Genomic DNA, 7,574 nt, shown 5'->3' with positions numbered 1-7,574 from the left:
CAGCCATTCGAAGAGTGGTTGTGTGGTAGTAGTGTGCGGCAACAGCAACTGAGGGGTGAGGAGAGTGGCGATGAGTGGTGGAAGGGAAGGGTAGTGGTGAAAGGGGTGGGTGAGCTGAGAAATAAGTTTTAAATTTTTTAGATTTAAGTGTCGTTAATAATGATTTTAATTAGAGATTAAATTATAATGAAAGAAAATTAAAAAAAATGGTAAGTGTATTTAAATTAGTTTATGATGTAAATAGAAGCACCGCGGTTGACACCATAAATATTATTTTATTATTATTATTATTATTGCAGGACACGTGGTTAGGAATGGCAACGGGCCGGGTCGGGGCCGGGGATCGCCCTCCCCGTCCCCGATCCCCGAAGATCAAAATATCCCCGCCCCCGCCCCCGATCCCCGGCGGGGAAACCATCGCCTCCCCCCACCCCCGTCCCCAACGGGGATCGGGTTTCCCCGACCCCGCAAAATCCCCGACAATCATCAACCACAACTCTGAAAAATCCCCCAAAAAGCTCAATCATCAACAATTTAACAAAAAAAAATTTAGATAACTCAAAATCATCAACAACCCAACAATTTAGTATGTTCGTTACACACAACTAGATCCCAACAAAAAAAAAAATTAGAATGTTCATTACACACACAGAGATCTAAGAAAACCCAAAAAAAAATAAAAAATAAATAAAAATTAGAATGTTCATTACAACACAGATCTAAGAAAACCCAAAAAAAAAAAAAAAAATTTAATGAACCAGAGACACCGGAGACGATCTTTAGATCTAGATCTAGAGACGAAGTCGTTGAAGCCATCACGAGGTCTGAAGAACCAGATCTGAAGAACAAAAGCTAATCTGCTTCATTATTTTCCAGATCTGAAGAACCAGATCTGTAGAACAAAGGCAAAAATCAAAGAGAGAGAGAGAGAGTCACGATTGAAGAGGAGATACCGTGAGAGAGAGGAGAGGAGATTCCGTGAGAGTGAGAGGAATTTCCGCCGCGATGTCGGTGAGAGAGGATGAGCCGTCGCCGTCGTATGTGTGAGAGAGAGTGGGAGGATCGGCGGTGAGGGAGCACAGCAGCGGTGAGGGAGGAGCATCATCGGCGAGAGAGGGGAGAGAGCAACAGAGCCTCGTCGGTGAGAAAGAGGAGAGAGCAGAGCGTCCTTGGTTAGAGAGAGGAGAGAGCAGCAGCATATGAGTGATCTGAATGAGTGAGGGTAATGTTTTAGGTCTGGGTTTTATATATATATATAGGGGTGAAATTGTAATTTTGATTCGGGGAACAAACCGGGGCGGGGGACGGGGCGGGGCCGGGCCGGGTACGGGGCTTGGACAGTTATCCCCGTCCCTGGCCCGAAATTGATCGGGGAGTGATTTTTTAATACCATCCCCGTCCCCGTGGGGATATTTTTCGGGGAAAAACCACTTATTTCGGGGTCGGGGGATCGGGTCCCCGTCGGGCCGGGTTTAAATTGCCATCCCTACACGTGGTACTTTCTTGATCAATCAAGAGTTAAGAGAAGTTACAAAGTTAGTGGTCTTGCATGGTGGAACATGGAAGACAAAGTAGAAGAAGTTAAAGCACATGTGAAGAATATGATAGATAAAGTGACTTAGTGGAAGGCATGGAAGAATATGCAGCATTGTGGGAATGAAGGTGAAAGAGTGGGTAGTTTTAGGTGATTATTAAGTAGTTATTGGTGAAAGTTTTTTATTTTATTTTTTTATTTTTATAAATAGCCATTGATGGCTACATTTACAGAGACTCAGATCCAGAAACCAGTTTATTTACTTTACATTTTCATTCCAATTCTTTACTTTCCTGCGCTGCATTTCAGTTACTTATGAGTAGTTCTAGTTTTGTCTGTTCGTTATTGTAATTCTCTTCGAGGCTGTGGAAGTGTGGATGTACGACTGTAAACATTTGTTTACTTAATGAAATTCAATTTTTGACATTGTTCTCTCCTTCATTCTTTTAGTTTGGGATGTTCTAAAAAAGTACACTTTTTGACTTATTGGCTTATATGGATTGGGTTTAGGTTGGGTTTGATGTGATGTGTTAGAGAGGTGATGTGATTTAAATAAGATGATGTGACTTAAATAGGATAGTGACTTTTTGACTTTTTGTATTATTTAGTAGATGCCAAACTTGGCCTTAATTAGAAGTGGGTTGACTTTTTGGCTTTTTTGGCTATTTTAGCCTGGGCTAAAAAGCTTAGTTTGGGAAGAGCTTTTTGGCTTTTTGGCTTTTTGGCTTTTTTTGTGAGAGAAGAGTGTAATGATTATGGGTTGAATGTGATGTTTTGTTTGTTGTGGCTAAAATAGTCTATTTTGTTTTTTGTGGCTAAAGTAGCCAAAAAAGTCTGAAAACCTTCTTCCCAAACGGTGCCTTAATAACTTCTGAATTTTCTCCTAAAACAAGCCACCAGTATAAGTTTTCTTCATTGAAGCTAAGAGAACTTTGAAGCAATTGTCTGATTGATTGGTAGGCATTCACTATTTATGTAAGGACTTACTGATTCTTGTTGGCACGCTCTAATTATATTTCTAACATTCGAAAGCCAAAAAAAGCCAACAACCATGTTACCAATGCAATTTAAAAAATTACAAATGATGAAAAGTTTGAGTTTTCAGGTTTATTTTTGGACAACTTTGAGTACAAATTGAAGCAGTACCCATGCACTTTTTGAAGTGGGTACGAGAGGTGACATATTCTTTGCCACATGTTGAATCATGCCCCAAAGACGGTTTGTCAAAAATATTTCCGAGTGAATGGGAAGTTGAGGTCATTTTCAAGTTCGTGAAAATGGAAATTGAAGAGACAAAGTGGGTTTGCTCATTAAATAGCTTGTCTCACATTGAAACAAAGAAATATATAAACTTTAGGTTGGCATAGAGTTGGCATACTTGGGATGGGCCCCAAGAGGCATCCCAAGTTTTGTAAGGAGGAGAGTTATGGACAAAGTGGGCATGACCCAAATCCATCACATGTGTGGCGCCACCGTTCGATCGAGCTGGGGTGCATGGTGTGGGTTGTGGGTCGGGTCCTAACTTTAATTTTTGGACAAAATTCATTTGAATTTTTTCAAAACTTTTGCGGGAAAAATCAAATTCTTCGCTGAAAATTTTGAATTTTTGAATTCAAATCCGAACCAGTTCCTTCCCTTCATTTCTTCGATCACCTCTTTTCACTTCAGCGATTTTCTAATTCGCACTTGTTCGGAGGGTTTCCAAACCCATCCTTTAAGCCTATAAATTTAGGCCCTTATCCAGCAATTCATTAATTCGTTTTTCTCCTCTTCTTCAGTGCATACTCTTCTGCATTTTGTTCTTTTTTTTTCCCTATAAGAGAGATTATAACACAGTCTGTTTGTCAAACCCAGATTTGTAGTGCTACAATTTTGGGATGCAGTCATTGCATCCTGAGAGGTCGGCGTCATCTGTTCTCGAACACCGTAGCAAGGACGTAACGATCTTAAGAAAAGTGTGTCCAATACACGCTTCGGCTTTTCTTTGCTGCTGCATTTTGATTCATCAATAATCTGTAAGTTTTATTTAATTAAATTAATTCACATTGTGTGTTCTTGTTCTAGTTTTATACTTGAACAAGAAATTCGTTTTCTTACTTGTTTTTCGAAAATAATTCTTTTCTGGCTTTCAAAAATAATTTACATTTTGAAATAATTCGTTTAAATTTACACAATTCGCTTGTTTAATAACTAGTTTTCTAACCGTTAAGATCGATAAATTATTTTTCTATTTATTGTACGTATTTATTTGGGTTTTTGAATTGTGAATTTTAGAAACATGTTAACGGATAGTGTTAAGACTATTCCGATTGTGACCCTAATAGTCTCGGTACCACTGCCAGTGACTTCGATGGTGCCAATAAGCCATGGAGAAAAACGGAAAAAATTCAATGGAACAGAGTTTAAGAGATGGCATCAAAAAATGCTGTTTTATCTTACAACTTTGCATTTGGCCCGATGCTTTCATGAGAAGGCCACAAAATAGACAAAAGGGGAGGATGCTGATCGTCAACTTGTTATTGCGGTAGATACCTGGAAGCAAGGTGATTTCCTGTGTTAGAATTACATACTTAAAGGACTTGACAATTCTTTATACAATGTGTATTGTGTAAAGAAGACGACCAAAGAACTGTTGGAATCTCTTGAATTAAAGTACAAAACAGAAGATGTCGATGCAAAGAAATTTGTTGTCGAACGTTTTTTGGATTTTAAAATCTTAGATTCTAAAATGGTGGTTGGTCAAGTCGAAGAAATTCAGTTGATCCTACATGATATCATTGCTGAAGGGATGATTTTGAATGAATTATTTTAAGTTGCTGCTATTATTGAGAAACTTCCGCCAGCATTAAAGGATTTCAAAAATTACCTTAAGCACAAGTGCAAGGAAATGAAGTTGGAAGAACTTATCGTGCGACTAAGGATTGAAGAGGACAACCGTAAATCCGACAAGAAATCTGGGAACCAAGTCATGCAGGCCTGCAAATATTGTGGAACAAGGACAAAATTCGAGGTCAAACAACAATAGGAAGAGAAGGCATGATCGCAAAGGGTCCAAGCAAGGCTTCAAAGGTGAGAACAACAAAAGATTTAAAGGCGAGTGGTATGTGTGTGGTGGTGATGGACATCGAGCAAAGGATTGTCGAAACCGCAAGGATGGAGCAAGTTCCAGCAAGAAACCGGCACAAGCTAACATAACCGAAGGTTACAATATTTTTGATGGCTTGGTAGACATCAACCTTTCTGTAGTAGTCTCTGAGGCTAACTTGGTGGGCAACCCTGAAGAATGATGGGTGGATATTGGAGCAACCCGCCATATTTATGCAGACAAGAAGATGTTTACAACCTACAAAGTTGTGGAAAATGGCGAATAGCTTTTCATGGGAAACTCCTCCACATCAATTGTTGAAGGACAAGGGAAGATAGTGCTGATGATGACATCGGGGAAGGAACTCACTCTCAATAATGTACTCCATGTTTCGAAAAATTGCAAAAAATTAATTTCTGGGTCGTTGTTGATTAAGAATGGGTTTAGGCTAGTATTTGAATTTTAAAAAATTGTACTTACTAAGGCTGGGATGTATGTAAGTCGTGGGTATATGACTGATGGGCTCTTTAAACTCAATGTGTTAACTATTGTACAAATTATTGCTTCTTATAATAAGAACACATCTTTTGCTTATATTATTGATTCTTCTCATTTACGGCATGGTAGATTAGGACATGTAAATTATGGTTCTTTACGTAGACTTATTAATCTAGAATGTTTACCTGATTATAATCTCGATCCTAATCATAAATGTAAAGTATGTGTTGGAGCTAAAATGACTAGACTATCATTTAATAAAATCAAAAGAAGTACTGGACCACTAGCTTTAATTCACACCGACAATGGTGATTTAAAATTTGTGCAAACTAGAGGTGGTAAAAACTACTACATAGCTTTTATTGATGATTGCATTGGATAATGCTATGTGTACTTATTGCGAAGTAAAGACAAGGCCTTAAAAACTTTTAAGCAATATAATGTAGAAGTTGAAAATCAACTTGGCAAACAGATTAAGGTTGTGAGAAGTGATAGAGGCGGTGAATATGATGCACTATTTGATGAGTTTTGCTTAGAACTTGGTGTCATTTCTTAAACCACTGCACCTTATTCTCCCCAGTCAAATGGAGTGGCTGAAAGGAAAAATTGTACTCTTAAAGAGATGATGAATGCCTTGTTGATAAGTTCTGGTTTACCCTAGAACTTGTGGAGGGAGGCTATTTTATCTGCAAATTATTTCCTAAATAGGATACCCCATAAGAAAAACTAACCAAACACCCTATGAATTATGGAAAGGTTATTGACCTTCTTATAATTATTTAAAAGTGTAGGGGTACTTGGCAAAAGTGGCAGTCCCTAGTCCTAAAAAGACTAAAATTGGATCAAGAACAGTTGATTGTGTATTCATCGGTTATGGAAATAAAATAGTGCATATCGATTTTTGGTATTTAAATCAAGTATTCTCGATATACATGCAAATACTATTATCGAGTCAAGAAATGCATCCTTTTTCGAACATATCTTTCCTTGGAAAAAGGATGAAGAGAATCAAATTTCTGTAGATGTAGAGATAATGACTGAACAAGCTGAGTTGTCTGAATTAGAAGAACCAAGTTCTAATAAACGAACTTTTAATGATGACATAGAAAGTGACAAAGACCAATAGGAAGATGAGCCTAGATGAGGGAAGAGACTAAGGACATCTAAATCTTTTGGTCTAAATTTTTTAACTGTTTTGTTAGAAAATGAGCTTCAAAACTTTAAGGGAGCGATGTTAAGTCCTGAAGCATCTTTATGGAAAGAGGCTATAAATGGCAAAGTTAAGTCCATTCTACAAAACCATACTTGGGAGTTGATTGATCTTCCTCTAAGGTGCAAACCACTTGGATACAAGTGGATTTTCAAAAGAAAGATGAACATAGATGGTCAATTGATAAATACAAGGCTCGTCTTGTAATTAAGGGATATAGAAAAAAGGAAGGTCTTGACTATTTGGACACATATTCCCCTGTAACAAGAATAACATCCATTTGTATGTTGATTTCTATAGTAGCTTTGTATAATCTTGAAATACATTATATGGATGTTAAGATCGCATTCTTAAATGGAGATTTAAATGAAGAAATCTATATGGAACAACCCAAGGGATTCAAAGTTCCTGGCCAAGAGAAGAAGGTTTGTAGACTTGTCAAATCCTTAGCATCGAAACAATGGCGTGAGAAATTTGATCATGCTATGATTTCAGATGGGTTTAGAATAAACGAGTGTGACAAATGTGTCTATATAAAAAAAATACCGATACAAATTATGTCATTGTTTATCTCTATGTAGATGATATGCTCATCATTAGTAGCAATATCGAAATGATAAAGTATACTAAGAAATTGTTAAACAAAAGGTTTGATATGAAAGATATGGGAGTTGCAGACGTCATACTTGGAAGGAAAATTTCTAAAACATCTGATGGATATGCCTATATATAGTCTCACTATGTTGAGAAAAATTTGAAAATTTTTGGGAAGCATGACAACCATCTTGCTAAGACACCTATATATGCTAATATTCATTTATTAAAGAATATAAGAGAAGGCATATCACAATTAGAGTACTCTCAAATCATCAAAAGCTTGATATACTTAATAAATTGCACACGGCTTGACATAGTCTTGGTAGCCAGCAAATTGAGAAGGTATATAAGTAATCCAGGGAAGGATCATTGGACAGTTATAATTAGGATGCTTAAATATTTAATATTAAATATCTAGCAGTACTTGAAAGGTACAGTGATGCGAATTGGATATCGGATACCAATGACCCAAAGTCCACTAGTGGATATGTCTTTACTCTGGGAGGCGCAACAATCTCTTGGAAATCCTCCTAGCAGACTTGCATTGCAAGGTCTACAAAATAGGAAAAGAAGCAGAGTGGCTTCAAAACTTCCTAGAAGATATTGCACTTTAGCCAAAACCCGTGCCAACTATATGTATACACTATGAC

General features: G+C 37.4%; 1 long non-coding RNA gene across 1 annotated transcript; it reads right to left on the bottom strand.

Annotated features, from left to right (window-relative positions):
• Positions 1–533: 533 nt before the first annotated feature.
• LOC145790203 (uncharacterized) lies at positions 534–1,227 on the bottom strand. The gene is made up of 2 exons (XR_014328868.1): positions 954–1,227; positions 534–838 (listed from the first exon to the last, which is right to left on the bottom strand). It is a non-coding gene; the product is annotated as an uncharacterized LOC145790203 (long non-coding RNA).
• Positions 1,228–7,574: the final 6,347 nt, after the last annotated feature.

Source organism: Camellia sinensis, chromosome 5 (genome assembly GCF_055761805.1).
Source record: "Camellia sinensis isolate YWXY chromosome 5, ASM5576180v1, whole genome shotgun sequence".
Lineage (NCBI taxonomy): Eukaryota > Viridiplantae > Streptophyta > Magnoliopsida > Ericales > Theaceae > Camellia > Camellia sinensis.
Note: the sequence above shows the minus strand (reverse complement) of the source record. Positions and strands in the feature narration are given on the sequence as shown.